General features: G+C 44.6%; 2 long non-coding RNA genes across 2 annotated transcripts; one reads left to right on the top strand and one right to left on the bottom strand.

The window, feature by feature from the left end:
* On the top strand, positions 9,059 to 15,914 carry LOC110262201. The gene is made up of 3 exons (XR_002346916.1): positions 9,059 to 10,583; positions 11,923 to 13,971; positions 15,780 to 15,914. It is a non-coding gene; the product is annotated as an uncharacterized LOC110262201 (long non-coding RNA).
* Positions 16,698 to 19,372, bottom strand: LOC110262200. The gene is made up of 3 exons (XR_002346915.1): positions 17,473 to 19,372; positions 17,278 to 17,365; positions 16,698 to 16,967 (listed from the first exon to the last, which is right to left on the bottom strand). It is a non-coding gene; the product is annotated as an uncharacterized LOC110262200 (long non-coding RNA).

Below are 19,675 nucleotides of genomic sequence, written 5' to 3'. Positions count from 1 at the left end.
GGGGGCAGTCAAAATACAATATTAAGATTGGTATCTTGGTGTCTGCAATCATTATAAGGTGTGCATTTTAAGAATATTTGTTTCTGGGAGTTCTGTCTTGGCTCAGCAGTAACAAACCCAACTAGTATCCATGAGGACGCAGGTTCGATCCCTGGCCTCGCTCGGTGGGTTAAGGATCCTGCGTTGCAGTGAGCTGTGGTGTAGGCTGCAGATGCAGCTTAGACCCATTGTCGCTACGGCTGTGGTGTAGGCCGGTAACTGTAGCCCCAGTTTGACCCCTAGCCTGGGAACTTCCTTCCAAAAGCCACAGGTGTGGCAGTCACACACGCACACACAAAGGCTTACTGTTTCTATATTGCTTGTGGGTCAGAGGGTACAAATTTGCAACTACAAGATGAGTAAGTTCTGGAGATCAAGTGCACAGCCTGGCCCTTATGGTCGGCAAGACTGTGCTGTATGCTTCGAAGTTACTAAGAAACCGGATCACGAAATATTCTCATCAGATAGAAATGATAATTATGTGACAGTAGAGGTGCAAACAGTGGGAACCATATTGCAATATAAAAATGTACCTTTTCAACAAGCTGGACACCATAAACTTATACAATTGTACAGGTCAATTATATCTCAATTTAAAAAATCATTTGGTATACGCTTTAAAAAAGATTTCATTTCTAAATATGAAAATAACTGCCGGAACAAACAGTTAAAGAGTTAAAAGTGGTTGCTGTGTAGAGTAGAACTATACAGGCTGGTTTGTTTTTTCCATTATAAAGCTTCCCGGGATGATTTATTTTTTAAGTATCAAATATATTTAGTTTATTTGGGAGTTCCCGTCGTGGCTCAGTGATTAACAAACCCGACTAGCATCCGTGAGGACACGGGTTCAATCCCTGGCCTCGCTCAGTGGGTTAAGGATCTGGCACTGCTGTGGCTGTGGTGTAGACCGGCAGCTACAGCTCCAGTTGGACCCCTAGCCTGGGAACCTCCATATGCCATGGGTGTGGCCCTAGAGAGACAAAAAACCAATATGCATATATGTATATGTTTAGCTTATTTGAAATGTTTAATAAAATAAAAGATGTTCATTACGAAAAGAATGAAGAGCAAACAAATCACCACCTTCCGAGCTCACCATTCAACACTGACGCCAGCCGTTTTTATCCCACAAAGATATTTTTCTAGTTCCCAAAGTGTAAACATTTCCCCTATGGTTGTTTCAAGTTACCAACATGACATTATTGAATGTGAAGTTGGGAAAAGGCGTGAATTTCCCATTAGGTAATATTTCAACCATAGAAATACAATAAATTTAAGTAGCTTTAAGAGCCACAGATGATACTGAAATGTAGTAAAATGATGTTTTGTGTATATATACGAACTCTTTTTTAATCCATTTATTTTGATTCATTTCGCTGTAGGTTTATATAGTTTAATATTTTTAAATGGCTGCTTTTAAAACATGCAAATGCCTGAACATTTAACAACTGTCCCTCAGAAGCCTGTGTGAGCCTGATTCCACACACAACTAACACCTGCCTGCCACCACACTCTTGCGGAGTGTGTGCCGGGACCGTCAAATGATGCGTGGCTCGCAGTGTAACTAACCAAGAGGCCGTTCTCAGGGCTGGGTTCATAATCAAGACTTTGGAAATTGAAGACAATGGGGTGGGTGCGCCCCTGTTCTGTGGGGTGCTGTAGCCTTCTATACAAGCACTGTTGATTGTTCTTTTTTTTTTTTGTTAGGGCTGCCCCCACAGCATATGGAAGTTCCCAGGCTAAGGGTCCAATGAAAGCTGTGGCTGCCAGCCTGCACCACAGCCACAGCAATGCAGGATCCAAGAGCTATGACCGCAACCTACACCACAGCTCACAGCAACACCAGACCATTAACCCACTGAGCGAGACCAGGGATCAAACCCAAAACCTCATGGTTCCTAGTCAGATTCGTTTCCACTGCGCCACGATGGGAAGGTTATTTTCTAACAGTTTTGGCTACATTCATAAAAAATTGAAATGTTCCATTAAGAAGCTCTATCTTCAGAGTTCCCACTGTGGCACAGTGGCTTAAGAATCTGACTGCAGCAACCGGGGTTGCTCGGGGGTGCAGGTTCAATCCCTGGCCGGGCACAGTGGGTTAAAGGATCCAGTGTTGCCAAAGTACAGCTCGGATTCAATCCTTGGTTTGGGAGCTGCCACATGCTGCAGGTGTGGCCATTGAAAAAAAGAAGCAGCAGCAGCAGCACTATCTTGAAATAAAAAAAACTACCAACGATTATCAAGAACCATAAATCAGGACCCAGAGTGGATATTTGCCTGGATTATCTGATGAGGCTATGTTAACAGTATTCAGTTCTTCAAGTAAATTACAAGTATTTGAGGGCAGATATTGTGTCTGACTTATTTTTCTAGCCTCCACAGCACATATGCAAGTTTAAACCTAGGTTGATAGTTACCGCTCAGTAATGCATGGTATTTTCTTCTAATAAACTGTCCACTCTCCCTGAAGGTGAAATTTTTATCTTGTCAACTCTATGTGCCAGTTCCTGCTTGCTATTAACCTCTCACTAAATTAGTTCATGCAGATTGATGAGTCGTCTCATAAATTTTTATTGAATTAAATTAACTAGATTGAATCATAACCTAATTTAAAGTCATGTTGGCATAATCCAAAGGGCTATCAAATAGGCAAGGTTTTGTATCATTCGTCAGTGTAATATATACTAGTTGGATTCAAATTCTAGCTTCATATCTTCCCTGCTTCCAGAACTTCATCAAGCACATAATTCCCATAAACCTCAGTTTTTCTATCCTAACAGGTAGATACTAATAATACAGTTATTAGGATTAAATCTGCTTAACATAACACTCAGCACACAGTAAGTTCTTTTTGTTTTTTGGTCTTTTTAGGGCCACACCTGTGGCACATGGAGGTTCCCAGGCTAGGGGTTGAATCAGAGCTGTAGCCGCCAGCCTACACCACAGCCACAGCAGCGTGGGATCCAAGACACATCTGCGACCTACACCACAGCTCACAGCAATGCCGGATCCTTAACCCACCGAGCAAGGCCAGGGATCGAACCCACAACCTCATGGTTCCCAGTCGGATTCGTTCACCACTGAGCCATGACGGGAACTCCCCCACAGTGAGTTCTCAATAAATGTTTGCTGCTATATTATTATAAGCCTCTATGTCACAGATACACCTAATACGTGGTCATAAGATAGCACTGGCCTAAAGGGTAACTTGGGTCTTTGCAAATGCGAGACATGCTCCGAGTTTCCAGCCATAAGGCTTCTCACAAAATTGAACTTTGTAAAGCCCGTTCGATCGTTATACTTTCCCTTCAAGATGTGACCTCTTATTTATTAACCTAAATCCAGACTGCGTGTTAAAGGATTATTGGAGTGTGATCTTTTTCTGCCCTAGGTTGGCCTTGGAGAAGGGGCATGCTAACAGAAGCCTCGCATTGGTCTTCACCACCTCAGTGGACCTTCGTGCCAACCATGGATGTTAACGCTTTTGATTGACCCTGACGAGAAAACGGATCCTTGAAGGCAAAAAGCTCAAGCCTAAAACACAGGATTTGGGCTCCTCCGTCCCTTCCACACGCAGCTCTGTCGGGCCTAGAACAGATTGTAGGAGATCGCATCTCGCCTTTCTCACCGGGATTTCTGCCTCGAGGTGTGTGGTTCGGGGAAATCAATTATGTGCACTTCCCTGGATCCTGTTTTTGTCAAAGAGCAGTTGTTTACTGAGGCAGTTTTTTAAAAATAGCTTAAAAAGTTGTGTTGCCTTTTCACTTGAGAACTGGGGGCTTCAATTCCTTTCTTGGCATCTGGGTGGGCTTCTAACTGCCTTGACCAATGGAGTGTAACAAGTGGACACTATGTGGCTTCTGAGGTTGGTCATGAAAGCTTTTGCGTCTTCCGCCCTGTTCACTGGGCACTTTCTATTGGAGTCCTAACCTGCCCTGGCTGACTTGCTAAGAGGAGGCCCAAGCCACACACAAAGGCAAAAAATAGACTTTCTGGTCAATCGTTCCAGAAATGGAAGCCAAACTAGTCACTCCAGCCCAGGAGTCAGACATGTCAATGGAGAAACTTCCAGATGATTTCAGCTCTCAGCCATTCAACTCACCACTAGCCATTCCACTCTTCCCAACTCAGGTCTCAGAGTTATGGGGCAGAGAAAGGGCTCTCTGCTGTGTTTGGTCAGAATTCCTGGCCTCCAGAATCTATGAGCACAATAAAATGGTTGTTGTCCTATACCACTGAATTACAGGTGGTTTGTTTTATAGCAACAGTAATTGGAACATTTAATATGAACTACAGGGAAGCCATGAAGGTGGAAATTCACTGCAAAAAAAAAAAAAAAAGAAAAAGAAATGAAGGAAGAAAGAAAAAGAAAGAAAGAAAGAAAAGAAAAGGAAAAGAAAAGACAAGACACTCTTTGAGGGAGCGGCATGGAAGGATGTTGTTGCCAGGAAACCAGACCCAAGGCTTATTGTGCAGGTATCCAGCATCTCCTATCTTTATCTTTTTAGAGCCAGCAAACGTTGTCATCTTCCGCATGATCCTCTCCCCCTGTCCTATTGTCTGACCTCTGATGTTACACTAGACAAGCCGAAGTTGGCTCCAAGCAATTTCCTTGATTAACTGTATGTGAGATACAGCTCTAAGAAGGAAGACTTTTTTTAATTGCAAGAAAGAGAAATCTCTCCTACTGGGGTAAGGAAGGAGAAGAGCATAAGTTTGGGAAAGCTCTTTTCCTGAAGATAACTCTTGCATTCTATTCTTTTGAAATAAATGATAGAGATGGAAAAGCATAAGTAAAAACATATTTTTAAAAACGTGGTAGAGGGAGTTCCCATTGTGGCCCAGCTGGTTAGGAACCCTGCCAATATCCATGCGGATGTGGGCTCGATCCCTGGCCTCACTCAGTGGGTTAAGGATCCAGCGCTGGCGGAGGCTGTGACATAGGTTGAAGATTCGGCTTGGATCCTGTGTTGCTGTGGCTGTGGTATAGGCCCGTGGCTGCAGCTCTGATTCGACCCCCAGGCCTGGGAATTTCCATATGCCACAGGTGCGGCCCTCAAAAGAAAATAAATAAATAACCTGATAGAAAAGAAAGATGCTTTATTAATTGTCTTGCCAAATCATGCACAAGATTTTATGATGCCCGCCAAGGTCCTGGATACTTAATACTGCCTGCTATTGTCTCTTAGACCTGATATGTCTTCACAAGATAAGAGATGTGACCAAATATTTAAGACTTTGTTATGTGCTATATTTCTTATTTGTATTCCTCAAGCTACAAACGACCCTCTGAATTGGGCACATTTTCCGGCATTTTACAGGTCAAGAGATGAGTAGGCCAAAACCTAAGGTAGAGCCCGAATGCAGCAGAAGGTGGTTGGTTCTCATAGGACGGAGCTGAATGCCAGGTCGACTCTTTAAATAGTACCTGCTCCTTTAGAACACATTTGCCAGGGTATCCTTTAACCTCACGGAATCCAGAAAGCCATGCGGTGAGCCCACCTGTGTCTTCTGTTTTATAGATAGAGAATCTTCAGCTCAGAGAGGCTGAGAAAATTTGCCCAAATCAAACCCTAGCTATGAAGCACTTCTCTGCTTCTCAGCTTCTCAATAAACAATACTTGAAATGTCGTCTTCTTCTGCAAGACTGATAAAGAGCATGTCATCTGGCAACACGGCGGCTCGAGAAGAGGGAGGTTCTGGCTTTGTGGGAGGCTTTTTTAAGAAAAAGAATAAAAGACTGCAATATCAAAATTAGCTACAGAAGCGAATATTTGTTCAGAATGAGAAAATAAACCACCATAAATCATAGATTTTAAGAAGCTGAAAACTACTCAGGATGTTGCAAAAATTCAGAGACTGACAAAAAGATGTTTTGAAAGAACGAGCATAGTTCTGTAATCGCTTTTCCTACATTTTTGGTCGCATGCTCCTTTACCGCCTTTTTTATGACAGTCATTTTTAAACAACAATCTATAGAAAGAAAAATGATCATTCATTCTTCTAACAAGACTGACTGAAAAACCAATTGGTTTGTTTAAATGAATGGTTGAGAGAATTAAAACATATGACACATACACCCCCAACCCCATTGCACCTGCCACAGGCCTTCCCCCTGTTTGTAAAATGACTGCAGCTTTATATCCAATAAACAGATAAATTCTATTTCAGCAGTTCCTATCCACAGAATGGTGGGTCGATAATTAAATAGGCTACATTACTGAGTATATTCCAGACATGAGAGAACTTCTGTTTTGACCAGGAACAAACAGGAATGAAGTCCCCTGCTTCCAACGGCACACATCCGGAGACTGAAATAATTTGCCACAGATCATCTGTTGAGTCTATATATTTCAAACCACGTTTCTCCTTAGGACCCACTTGCGTCCTGTGCCAAATCCTGATGGATCACAATACAGCACCGGTCCTGCACCCTGTGTCACAGCCTACACCTGAAAACCACATCACGGAAGGAAAACCAGCAATCTTTTAACTGATTGCAAAGCCCATCGATGATATCAACCTAAATCCGCCCTCAACCGAAAATTCCCAAAATGTTCCCAGCCACTCCAAGGCCTCCTGCCAGGAGAGCAGGTATGACCGAGGGGGGCTCAAAGCGGAAGACTCAGAGGACTGAACGGATTACAGTTCAATATCCTACTTTTGGGAAATTTACAAAACATGCGCCTGTAGGAAGACGTTGCCTGGGCTGCTCCAGGGCCTTGAGATTTAAGCCTCCCCGGGGTCATGGTAAACTACAGCTGTCTTCATGAACCGGGCGATAGAGAAGAGGCTGCAGAAAGACTGAGAAATTATTAAGATCTCAATATGCACCCAGTGGCATTGGATGGTTCAGGAAGACCTGTGGTTCAGCACGGGGAGCTCTACTCTGGACTCTGCAGTAACCTACATGGGGAAGGAATCTGAAAAAGAATAGCTGCGTGTATGTGTGTGACTGAATCGCTTTGTTTTCCAGCAGAAATTAACACATTGCAAGGCAACTATACTGCAGTAACATTTTTTTTCAATGAAAAAAAAGAAAGAAAGAAAAACTTCCCTTCTCTCTTCGACTTGGACTTTCTTTGGCCAGTCAGGAGGGAACCAAAATTCTAATTGTCCAAGGATCTGTCCCCAGCACCTTTTCTTTACAGATGAACCTTATTGACGCCGGGCTGTGAAGGGAAAACTGGGGACGCTTAAGAGTATTCAGATAATTGAAGCTGCAAAACCACGTCGTCTAGATCAATTAAAAAATCTTCCTGGCTACATGCATTTGCATATTTCCATTCATTCCCCACTTCCCTTGGACTGTATGATCTCCAGGCAGCTCTTAATGACAACAGCCCTTCATTACCAACCACAACTGATGCGGACGGTAAGTGCTACCCAGCTATTCGGTGTAAAGCACATCATAACCCATAAGGAGCCATCATCCGCACGCTGGAAAGGCTTGAGCAAACGCTATGGCATGGGACTGGAACCCAGGATAAGTGGAAAGCCTTGGAAATAAAGCTCTTAGTGGCTTTCAGTAAACACAAATCTCAGAGAGAGATGAATTCCTTCCCAAAGAACTGAGAATTGCAAATGCGAGAATTACTCATTGTTTAAAATATTGCATAATTACAGAAAGCAGAGATGATGTTGAGAATCTAGAGGTAGACAAGTTGCCTGTTCCAAAAAAAAAAAAAGAGGAGATATATATATTTGGTGTCAATTTCTTAAAAAATGCTAAAATAGATTATTATTTTATCAAGTAAGAATTCCACAATTACCAACTCAATAATCAAATTTGATTTCTGAAAGACAAAGACAAATACCGTATGATATCACTTATGTCTGGAATCTAATATACAGCACAAATGAACCTTTCCACAGAAAAGAAAATCATGGACCTGGAGAGTAGACGTGTGGCCGCCCAGGAGGAGAGGGAGGGAGTGGGAGGGCTCGGGAACGTGGGGTTATCGGATACAACTTGGAATGGATTTACAAGGAGATCCTGCTGAGCAGCATTGAGAACTATGTCTAGATACTTATATCACAGCAGAACAAAGGGTGGAAAAAAATGTATACATATAAGAGCAACTTGATCCCATGCTGTACAGCGGAAAAAAAAAAAATTGATTTCTGGCTACCAACCACAATTCTAGCTGACAAAGAAAACTATCTACTAATTTCTAATGTTAACTGTATGTGCACTTAAATGACGAGCCTCGTGAACATTCTGCCCTTCAGTTATGATCCGGCTGACACAGGCCCAGGCCAGCGAGACCCGAGCTGGCCTTGCTCGTACCTTGTCTCTCCCAGTCCTGGGCACGCATTTGGGAGGCTGCTTGTTGGCTCTGTGCATACAGTCCCTGGCCGTTTCTTTCCATGCAGTTATCTGGCCTTTGAAGTTACTGAACCTGGTTTATTTATTCATTTATTTTTGAGCAAGATCATTTATTGGGAAAACTCTAAATCCTTACTGAAAGATACTAAAAACTACGTACCTGGAGAGATATATAACGCTTCTTTTTGAACCTGGTTTTAAGTGAACTGTAACAAAGTGAGCTAACCTGTCAGTGTTCAGTATTTGGATTGGGAGGGAAACTTGTCTTGAATTTTCTGGACAACTTATCCATTCTTTTTTCCCCTCTTTTTAGCCTCACCCACAAAAGGCAGAAGTTCCCAGGCCAAGGATCAAACCCATGCCGTAGCAGGAACTGGAGCTGCTGCAGCAACAATGCCAGATCCTTAACCCACTGAGCCAGAAGGGAACTCCCTCGATTCTTTCTTTAACATTGCTTGAGTAGGGAGTTCCCGTCGTGGCTCAGAGGTAACAAAACCCAACTAGTATCCATGAGGACATGGGTTCGATCCCTGGCCTCGCTCAGTGGGTTAAGGATCTGTCATTGCTGTGAGCTGTGGTATGGGTTGCAGACGTGACTGGAATCTAACATTGCTGTGGCTTCGGCTCCTAGCCTGGGAACTTCCATGTGCCATGGGTATGACCCTAAAAAAAAAAAAAAAAAAAGACAAAAAATTTGCCTGAGTAATTTGCTGATAGAATACCCAGGATCTTTTTACCCCTTTAACTAGTTAATGAACATTTCAGTTAATAGTCCAAGACAGGTTCCAAATAGGGCATGTGAGATGAATTCCAGATGTTAAATGCTTCTTAATTTTGTCTTTACATAGCGATGACTTCATGCCCAGTTCTAGGAAATGCTTAAGCAAATGAACTTCATTACATATCAGGTGTCATCTTCTGATGAATGCATAGTTTAAATAGCCTAAAAATACATTCTTTAGTGGATGCAAATGATATTTCTATATTTAAATCCAAATGGCCTTATCTGCTTCCCTCAGAAATGTAAATAAGGTTTATTATCTTGTCAATGGGATTTTGTCCATTAAGGTATATTATCACACTGCTACTAAGAATTGGCATAGGATGTAAATCGCACTGATTATTTTTGTGGAAAGCATCTGATCCAGATACAACTAACAATTGCCCTTGCATGAGAAGAAACTATAAATCCACTCTGAATTTTTGAACATAATCTCTATCCAATATGTTTAAAGGTTTAAAAATACATTGTGGAGATAGAGTCACTCAATAGAATAAAGAAAGCAGAGCTAGTTTGTAATTATAGGTAAACTTTTTTTTTTTTTGTCTTTTTAAGGCCGCACCCATGGCATATGGATGTTCTCAGGCTAGGGGTCTCATCGGAGCTACAGCTGCCAGCCTGCGCCAGAGCTCATGGCAACGCCGGATCCTTTAACCCACTGAGCGTGGCCAGGGATGGAACACGGATACTAGTTAGGTTCGTTACCGCTGAGCCATGACCGGAACTCCACATAGGTAAACAATTTTTGATAAATTAAAGGGAGCATTAGAGCAAATAAATGTGTACCACAGAGTCCTGTCCACTTAGTTCTGAATTTTCAGGCCAAGAAGAATACAGTCGAATGTTACAGTCATCACAGCCCTGGGACACATTGTAACCAGCTGAAGAAAAGTACAGCTCTTGCTTATCAAACACGTTCTTCTCATGGATGCTCAACGCATCAACAGTAGACCTGTCGTTTAGTCAGTTCCATAGGCTTCTCTAGAAATTCGAAGTGCATGGTTCAATCTATCCTCAGGCCTTGGTACCAGTGGCCAGTGATGCTAGGGATAAAATCTGTGCCAAAGAGCAGCAGTGTTAACAGACGCATCTAGTGATTTTTCCCCCTTGAGTCATGGAGAAGGAAGTCCTTGTAAGAGTAGATGATACACCCGTAATTGGTGATGTGAGACTGACACACTACCTCCTGCACTAAGGAGGCATCTCAGGTGATTGGTAAGAGTTGACAGATAATAAGAGAGAGAGAATGATTTTTAAAGATCTATTTCTATACATAACTAAAACAACTTTTATAACCTGTAAAATAAGTTTTTTTCCTTCTAGCACCGCAGTTGACCTCAGTGAAAAACCCAGTATTTCTCTGGAAGAAGACGGGAACAAGGCGAGCGCCTTCTCAAAATATCCTGAAAAGCAGGATCAATTTCTGAGGAAAAGGTAGGATTTATGTGCATATCGAGCCCAAGGACTTGGGAGCAGGAGGGAGGGAGGCTGAACTCCTGGTTACCGACGAGTGTAAGTTAGAGAAACCGGGGGCCAGGTAGGCTCTGCCCAGGCTCACTGGCAGCAAAGATCCTTAGAGGCTCCACATGGTTCAAGAGAAGTCAGTCCTGATGACCCGCATTTGACGCAAGGTCGTAGGCGTGTGGGAGGATCTGTTCCAACCTGGGGATCACGGAAGCTGGAAAGCACGCTGTAGCTCAGCCCAGCGGCTGTGCTCTGGGTGTGGGCTGAAAGGAACCTTCGCCTAGAATTCTAAGCTGAGCGCTTCAGTGAGTCCTTGGACCAACAGAGAGCCAGTCCCCAGCCATCTGTCGCTGGCTGCAGTGATCAAAAGCAATGGCAGCTACAGACTGAAGCACTTGTCCAGTTTTCTCTGCAGCTGGCATTTGGAAGCAGGGTAAATCGCAGCCTTCCTCCCCAAGTTAATTAAACCCTCAAGGTTGTTGGACAATTGAGAAGGGCAGAGGAAGCATTAAAAGAGCGATCCTGGACTTCCTAAGAATAAGAAAAACGGTCTTCTCAAATGTCTGTTTGGAAAAATGCTAGAGATATGACCATGTGTATCTCCCAGGCTTGCGAAACAAATGACAACAGTTACATGGGACTCGAGTGTGGCACGGTGATCAGACAGGCGGAGCGCATCAGGCCACATAGCCCCAGACTTGCCGGTTGACTTCTGCTAAACCACATGCAATTAAAGGGAAAGGAGACAGGATGACATTTATGCAACGTCTATATTAGGTAGATGGAAAGAGAGAGGGATAAATAGAAAGACAGATGAATGCCACATCAAAAGGACTTTCGGTATGAATCTTATCCTGTTGAAAAGCCTAAAGTAGCTTCTACACTGAATGTTTGATGAAGTAATTTGGAGAAGCCATGTTCTCTAACATCTGGTGTTCGAAGAGCTTAATTAGGGATTATTAAAACCATAAACATATTGTCCATTAGTCAAATGAACACATCTCCTATGTTTGTTTTGGATTTTTTTAGGCATGCCCACAGCATGTGGAAATCCCCTAGCCAGGGATCAAACCCGAGCCACAGCAGTGACAAGGCCACATCCTTAACTACTAGGCCACCAGGGAACTCTCCCGCTTGCACATCTTATAAAACTTCCATCCAAGACAATGCCTGCTATGGTATTAAACTTTTCCTGGGTGAAAAATTCTCTTACCAGTCAGTACTAAAGGGAAAGAAGTTACAGATAAAAAGAAACATATTTTCCTTGATATTCTGACTGTCACTTATCCTCTGTATTATTCATTAAAAGGACCAACTATGCGACAGGCACTGAGGGTGCACTGGCATCTAAACATCTGGGGAATGCAGTCCCTCACCCTGGAGATGCCCAGCTGCCGTGGGCGAGGCGAAGGGAGGGGCAGGCCTTGAGCAGAGCTGGCCCTGGAAGAGGTGCCGGGAGACCCGCACGGGAGGAGACCTGAGAGCTGAGTTTTGAAGACTGAGGGAGAAGCCGGGGTTTCCTGAAACCTCAAGATAGGTCTGGGGTTTCAGACTTGGCGACCTCCTGAATCATGACGCCGTTAACCAAGACAGGGAAGGAACAAAGGAGGGCTCCTTTCTGGAAGAAGATGAGGAGTTCAGATTTGGCATTCCTGCTTGATTCTCCTGCCTTGGTTTTGATCCCAGGGCGGCGTGGTTGACGGGAACTGGCTTTCACTTCAAGCCGGATTCATGGCATCCTGGCCCTACCATATGCGCTAATGACGTTAAAATGGACACATTTCTTACACCCTCGTTTGTAAATAGGAATTGATGATGCATACTTCTTAAAGGGTAAGGTTTAAACTGTAACGTAGTAACTAAATTTGTAATCCTTTTAGCAATATTTCCAGACCTCCCTGAGCACAGTCTGAACCCAAACTGAATCCACTTTGTTGCTTCAAGTCTTTTTTAAATTTAGTGAATGTGTTTTTTCCTGTGATTTTGTAATTGAACTATAGTGGATTTACATTTCAGGTGTACAGCAAAGTGATTCGGTTGTGATATACGTAACTGCCGATTCTTTTCCATTATTGGAAAGAGGTGGGGATGCTACCACCAGATAGTGAATGCAGTTCTGTGCTGTAGAATCGGGCTTTGTTAGTTATCTAATTTGTTTATAGTGTGTGTCTGCTCACCCCAATCTCCTAATTTATCCTGCCCCCACCCTTTCCCCTTTGGTAACCATACTTTTGTTTTCTCAGTCCGTGAGTCTCTGTTTCATATATAACTTCATTTGTATCATTTTTTTAGATTCCACATATGAGTGAGATCATGTGATACTTGTCTTCGTCTGATGTAGGTGTATTCTTTGGAATATAAGCTCTAGGTCCATCCATGTTGCATTATTTCACCCCTTTTGCCACTGAGGGTGAACTTTCTTCTATTGCCTATAACCCCATTCCTCACGCTATGCGGGCTGATCTCCTAGTGCCCCCCCTTTTACCTGGAGCTGACTCCCCTTATTCTCACCACACTTTGTAGCCAGTGTTGAGAAGCATGCCCCAGCTCCCTGCTGTCTTTAAGCCTCAGGGGAGGGGATGGGTAAAACCAAGGATGCAGGAATCTCCGCAGTTCACATCTGTATCATCTGCTGGGACCACACCTCGCCGATGCATTTTGCGCGTTTACAGTCAGGCGCGAACGTCCTTGGTTCTTCAATCCCCGGCCTCCGTGGGGAGGGATGTCCTCCCACAGTCCCGGGGCCAAGTCAGGATACAGAGGGATGTCATTCTGCCGGACTGCTCACACGCACAACGTGACAGCTGTTGTATGACAAGCTGAAGTGGGAGCGTCACAAGCTGGGAAGGAAGAGGAAATGCTTTCCGGATTCACTGAAGCACAACTTGAATAAACACAGAAAGCTGGAGACAATTAGGGAACTCGGGCTGACAGGCAGCTATCAGGAACATCAGGCCAGCCAGGGAACAGTCACAAACAGCACAATATCTTTCAGATAGTTGCGGCCAGTGTTAATTAAAGAGCATTTCCTGTGTGCTCAGTTTAGCAAGGACTGCTGGACCACTGAGGGTATTTTTGGCTACATGCTCATGCAGATTTCAACAGTGCCTCTCTGAGCAGAACGACCACATGGCTCCCTGCTAATCTGCCTGTATTTTCAAAGTAGGGCTTTGTACTCACTCTTCATTCAGATAAAAGGACTTCAGCCTCCCCGGGAGAAAAGAGCGCAGCACAGGAGGTTAGTGAGCTGGGCTATTGGGCCAAATAGTAGACAACCTAACAGATTGACACCTATGGAGGCAAATGTGCCATAGCAGAAAAAGTCCCGGGCAGATGCCAATCCCAACTCTGCAATAAGGTGAGACTTGGCTTCCTGGTCTGTAAAATGGAGAGAAAGTTCTCTAGCGGTTTTCTAAAAATTCATTGAAATAATAAGTAGTGTGTTCATAATAGATGGTTAAAAGGGATTGGTTCCCGGAGTCCTGCTGTGGCACAGTGGGTTAAGAATCCGACTGCAGTGTCCCAGGTTGCTGCTGAGGCGCAGGTTTGATTCCTGGCCCAGTGCAGTGGGTTAAGGATCCAGCATTGCTGCAGCCGTGGCATAAGTCACAGCTGCAGCTTGGATTTAGTCCCTGGCTCAGGGACTTCATACACCCCGGGCGTGGCCATGAGAAAAAAAAAAAATTAGTTCGGAGTCCCTGTTGTGGGTCAGCAGTAACGAACCCGACTAGTATCCATGAGGATGCGGGTTCAATCCCTGGCCTTGCTCATTAGGTTAAGGATCCAGTATTGCCATGAGCTGTGGTGTGGGTTGCAGATGTGGCTCAGATCTTGCGTTGCAGTGGCTGTGGTGTAGGCCGGCAGCTACAGCTCCAACTGGACCCTGAGCCTAGGAAATTCCGCAGATGTGTGGCCCTAAAGAGACAAAAAAAAAAAATTAGTTTGAAAACCACTTTTCTGTAACATCTATGTTCATGACAACCCTTGGATAAAAAGGCAACAGTATTTTTCTATCCTGGGTCGCTTAACTACCCCACTCATTTAATCTATGCAGGCCTGAAAATTGGTATATAATATAGAACCGGTCCCACCAGAACTGTCTATGAAATGAACTCATCTCTGAAATGATTCAGAGAAAAGGCAGCTTCTCAAGGCTACTGGTTTGGGGTCCCTGAGGCCATCCCTAGGGTTGACGGTTGCCTAGGAGATGTCACAGGATCAGCACATGGAGATACTTCTGGTTATCATTATCACAGCTAAAAGATACAAAGCCAAATCAGTGAAGGAAAAGGGCCCAGGAAGGAGTTCCCATCGTGGCGCAGCAGAAACGAACCCAACTAGGAACCAGGAGCTTTCAGGTTCGATCCCTGGCCTTGCTCAGTGGGTTAAGGATCCTGCGTTGCGGTGAGCTGTGGTGTAGGTCTCAGACACGGCTCAGATCCCAAGTTGCTGTAGCTGTGGTGTAGGCCGGCAGCTCCAGCTCTAGTAAGACCCCTAGCCTGGAAACCTCCCTATGCTGCGGGTGTAGCCCTTATGAGACAAAAGACAAAAAAAAATAAAAATAAAAAAGAAAAGAAAGAAAAAAGCCCATGAAGCAGAATCTGGAGGAAACTAGGTTTTCAGGAGTCCTGTCCCAATGGAGTCACACAGTGACAATCTGTGATAGTACGTGTGAAATGTTCTCTACCAAGAAAGCTCATTAGAGACTCTGTATCCAGGAGTTTTTGTAGGGGGATGGGCACATAGCCATCCTCTGCCCAGCGCCTACCAAGATGCTAGACTTCTAGAAGAAAACAGCGGTTCAGTATAAACCAAAGTGTTAGTGCAAACAGTTTAGAAACAGGGAGCCGACCTTACCAGTTAGGATAACATGAATCTTCCCTAAACTTAAGTTCTCAGAATGCTGACCAAGCCATTTGTAGGACAGGAATCAGGCCTGCTAGTGAAGTCCTTTTGTGTGTAGATAGCCGTCAAAGAGCTCTGTCCAGTGTGCTGTGAGAATCTAGACGGGAAAGCACCTGAGAAAGAATGGGTGTGGATGAGAGAACAGATCTACGGTTGCCAAGGGGCAGGAGGAGGGAGTGGGGTGGACGAGGAGTTTGGGGGAGGAGACACAACCCACTACCTTTAGAACAGATGAGTAATGAGGTCCTCCTGTGTGTTCAGCACAGGGACGCATATCCAGTGTCTTGGGACAGACCACGATGGGAGATGATAGAAGAAAAGGAAGGTATATGGATGTATCACTGGCCACTTTGCTGTATGGCAGAAATCAGCACCACACTGTAAATCAACTACACTTTAATTGAAAAAGAAAAAAAGAGAGAAAAGAATGGATGCGTGTATATGGATGACTGACTCACTCTATTGCATGGCAGCGATTATCACAACATTCTAAGTCAACCAGTGAAACTTTTAAAAATGAGAAATTAGCTTGAAAACAGATGAAGGGAGCATCGTAAAAACAGGAAGTGAATGACTAAAGCATCCCTCGCCTTATAGGGTCGGCGGCAGTACCGTGAACTACTATAGGCATTCCTCTCAGAGGAAGGAATATGGGGAGACCAGACCATGTGAGAAGATTCTGTAATTAGTCATAACCAGTGCCATAAACTGCGACACGTGCGAATTCACACATCACGGCACACAGGTAAACAGGAAAAAATGGGGACATAGCTATTTCACTAAGACATCTCTAGTTAAAGAAGCTTAGATCATACTTGAATCCTCTTCTTTTACAAATAAGACTAGAAACCCAGAGAGATGATTTGACTGATCCAAGGGCACGTCGCTGTCTGCGGACCAAGCAGGGGCAGCGCCCAGCTGCCAAATTCATAGCAACACACAGTTCCTCTTTCATTTCATCCCACTGTTCCTATGCTGGCGCCTCTGGCAGAGACAGCCTCCCGGTGTACACATTGCTTGGAAGGTACTGCACCTGGGAGACCCCGTCAAGCTGCAGGAATTATTACTTCTGGCCACACAGTTCATTGACCCATAAACCAACAAATACATTCCAACCCTGCTAATGATATTGAGAAAGGAGCTCCTAAAACTTTTCAGACCGTGAAATGCGTGTCTTACTTGTGACAACGTTAGTGAGATGAAAGCTGGGCAGATCCAGGCCAAGCTGAATTTGCGTTATCCCAGGGTAAGGTCTCGGGGAGTTTCCTTTATGTTCACAGAAGTTGTGGTGCTCATATATTTGGTATCCACATAACTTGTACCTTCACACATGCTATATTGATTTTCACACATCTCCTTTCCTTGGTGGGTTTCAGGCTTTCACCTGTGACTGGTCTGGGGTGTCATCGCGGGTTGTCATAATGGCCAGCAGGGGGCGACGGCTCGGCACTGCAGAGGCAGAGGCGGGGTGTGCGGGAGGGGCTGGTGTCAGGATCTGAGCCAAGGGGGAATCTTCCCTCTCAACTCTTCGTTTTGTTCCCTCCCCACCTTCTCATTTCTCAAACACCTTTCAGGGTGAGTAGGAAGGACCATTGCCCAAACGCAGCCTCTCAGAAGCCTTACTGTCCCGGGGGTGGGGGTGGGGGTGGGGTGGGTGTTAGAGGGACAGGCAGAGAGGGCACAGCCCTAGCTTTATGCAACATATCGAGCACTATGAAAATGCTAAACTTTGGAGAAGGAACAAGAGTAAGGAACGCACAGGTCTTGTCTCTGAAGATGGGTGATATCATAACGGCCACACGCCCATCCCGCTGGCATTCCTCTGTTCTTGAAAGTGATGGTTTTACCTGAGCAAAGTCCAAAACAGACGAGGAGATTGTAAATGGCTGTGCACGTCCCCTTGCCCCCCCACCCCCAGCGTCATATTTTCCTGCTCGAAAAGAGCATGGAATACCTGCAAGAAGCCGGGTGGGTCTTCTAGGGAAAGAAAGAGAGAAAAGGTCTGAAAAGTCTGGACATCAGCAAATGTGGTCCTCGGTTTTAACAAGGCGCGAAGGCAGCTGTGGCAGAAAAAAAAAAGAGTGTTTGTTGTGAGATTCATCCAGAACAAGATCCCAGAAAAGATAATAATAGAACATCGTGATACGATACTCCCCCCAGGCCAGGGAAGCATTGTAGTGCTTTACAAGCCTTAAGGTCTCAGGCTCACAGCAGCCCTTTAGGTCAGGAGGCATAAGACCCTACTGGCAGGTCTTTTGAGAGCTCGCCTTCTCCAAAGGGACTCATTAAAGATTTTTCTCTGAAGATCACATTTCTCTGCCAGAAGGAAATTCTGACAAATGCAGTTTTTTTCTTCCTCGTGCTAGAGAGGAAAAGGTGCAGGTGGAGGGAAATAGGCTTCTTTTCTCACAGTTACAAAAACTATTAAAACCCTGTTTTCTTCTGAAGGTGCTGCCTTCCCGGCCCAGATGACCTGAAGTCTGTGGGAGAAGCATCCAAGAGCTAGATCAAGCCTCCTAAAGGGGGGGACAGTCCCGCTGCTGTCCCCAACATCCGCAGTTCTGGGAAGGTGAGACTGGACTTCCCAAAAGTCCGTAGCCGTTCCTCCAACCCCAGTGCAGGGGTGGGAATAATGCCCTTTAAATGTCTTTGCTGGCACGTGTAAGGCACTTGAACCGAGATTAGGGAGCAGTCTCTAAATCTTTGCCTATTCTGGATAGCAGCCTATTCTCCACTGTTCCCTCGGGTTCAGGGAGCTCCTGATTCACGCACTCCGCCTTTCCCATCTCATTCCCGATCTTATGTAAACCAAGACCTCAGAGAGAGCTCCATAAGCTACCTCTATCCTCGTACCCGCATGGGCGTTTGCAAATCTTAGCTCCTCATTCTGTGCCCGTCACTTGATGCTGTGTTGCTGGGCCCTGAGATCATACCTGACCATCTGACGTTGGACCACCCAGTCCTCTTTCTTGTGGGTCAGGTTCTGATCTAGAACAGTGATTCTTGCTTCCTTCATCATTTGAAACTTGATAGTGACAAGAAACTAGGTGAAGACCTGTGGTTCTGTTTGGTTCGTTGGTTTTGGTTTTGGTTTTAGCAAAACAAGACTTAAAAAAGCTATACAAATGGATGCTTTTTTTTGGCCACAACCACAGCATGTGGAAATTCCTGGGCCAGGGATCAAACCTGCGGCAATGGCAGATCTCTAACCCACTGTACCACATGGGAACTGCCTATAAATGGTTGAATTTTGATATTAGTAGAATTAATCAATTTGGGTCTTTTTTTACATTTTATATGTATAAATATCAAAGAATAAGAGAATGGGGAAAGGAGATGGTAAGAAGAAAATTCTATCACTTTTACTTGGTTGAAAATAATGCTATATATGAGTATTGCCAAAAAGACTGTCCAGAGAGGTATGTTAGCAAATCGAAATAACTCATTTTTTAGTTCCATTAAGGACAGAATAAGTCAGTAGTTCAGAGCATGGGCTTTGAGGTTATACTAGGCAGCCTTCAGATGCTTGCTCCTGTACTTACTCACCATGTGGCTTAGTGACTTAAATCTTTCTAATATCAAATTTCCTAATTTATGTAATGTGGTTATTAACAGACCTCACTGCGAGATAAAATTATATAATACATGGAATATGCTTAGGACCTTGCTTGGTGCATAGCAAATACCTAAGAATTGGTAGTTATCATTTTAGTGGAGACTGGGTATGTGTCTGCATTAATTTGGAGCCAGTCTCATGAATAAAAAGGTCAGGGTTTGTGGGGTTTGGTTTGGTTTTGTTCGTCTTTTTAGGGCCACACCTGCGGCATATGGAGGTTCCCAGGCTAGGGGTCAAATTGGAGCTGCCGCTGCCGGCCTACGCCACAGCCACAGCCGCAGCCATGCCAGATCACAGCCAGGTCTGCGACCTTCTCCGCGGCTTGTGGCAGAGCCAGATCCCTGACACACTGAGCAGGGCCAGGGATCCAGCCTGCATCCTCATGGGTACCAGCTGGTTCGTTGCTGCCGAGCCACAGTGGGAACTCTAGGATGTGTGATTTCACAAGTTCTATCCTCGAGATTTGCTTGCTCATTCGCCCACTGGCCATAAGGCAACAAGGTACTTGTGTCTCGTTTATTAAATAAGCTGGAGTCTATGG

This window comes from Sus scrofa, chromosome 8 (assembly GCF_000003025.6).
Source record: "Sus scrofa isolate TJ Tabasco breed Duroc chromosome 8, Sscrofa11.1, whole genome shotgun sequence".
NCBI lineage: Eukaryota > Metazoa > Chordata > Mammalia > Artiodactyla > Suidae > Sus > Sus scrofa.
Note: the sequence above shows the minus strand (reverse complement) of the source record. Positions and strands in the feature narration are given on the sequence as shown.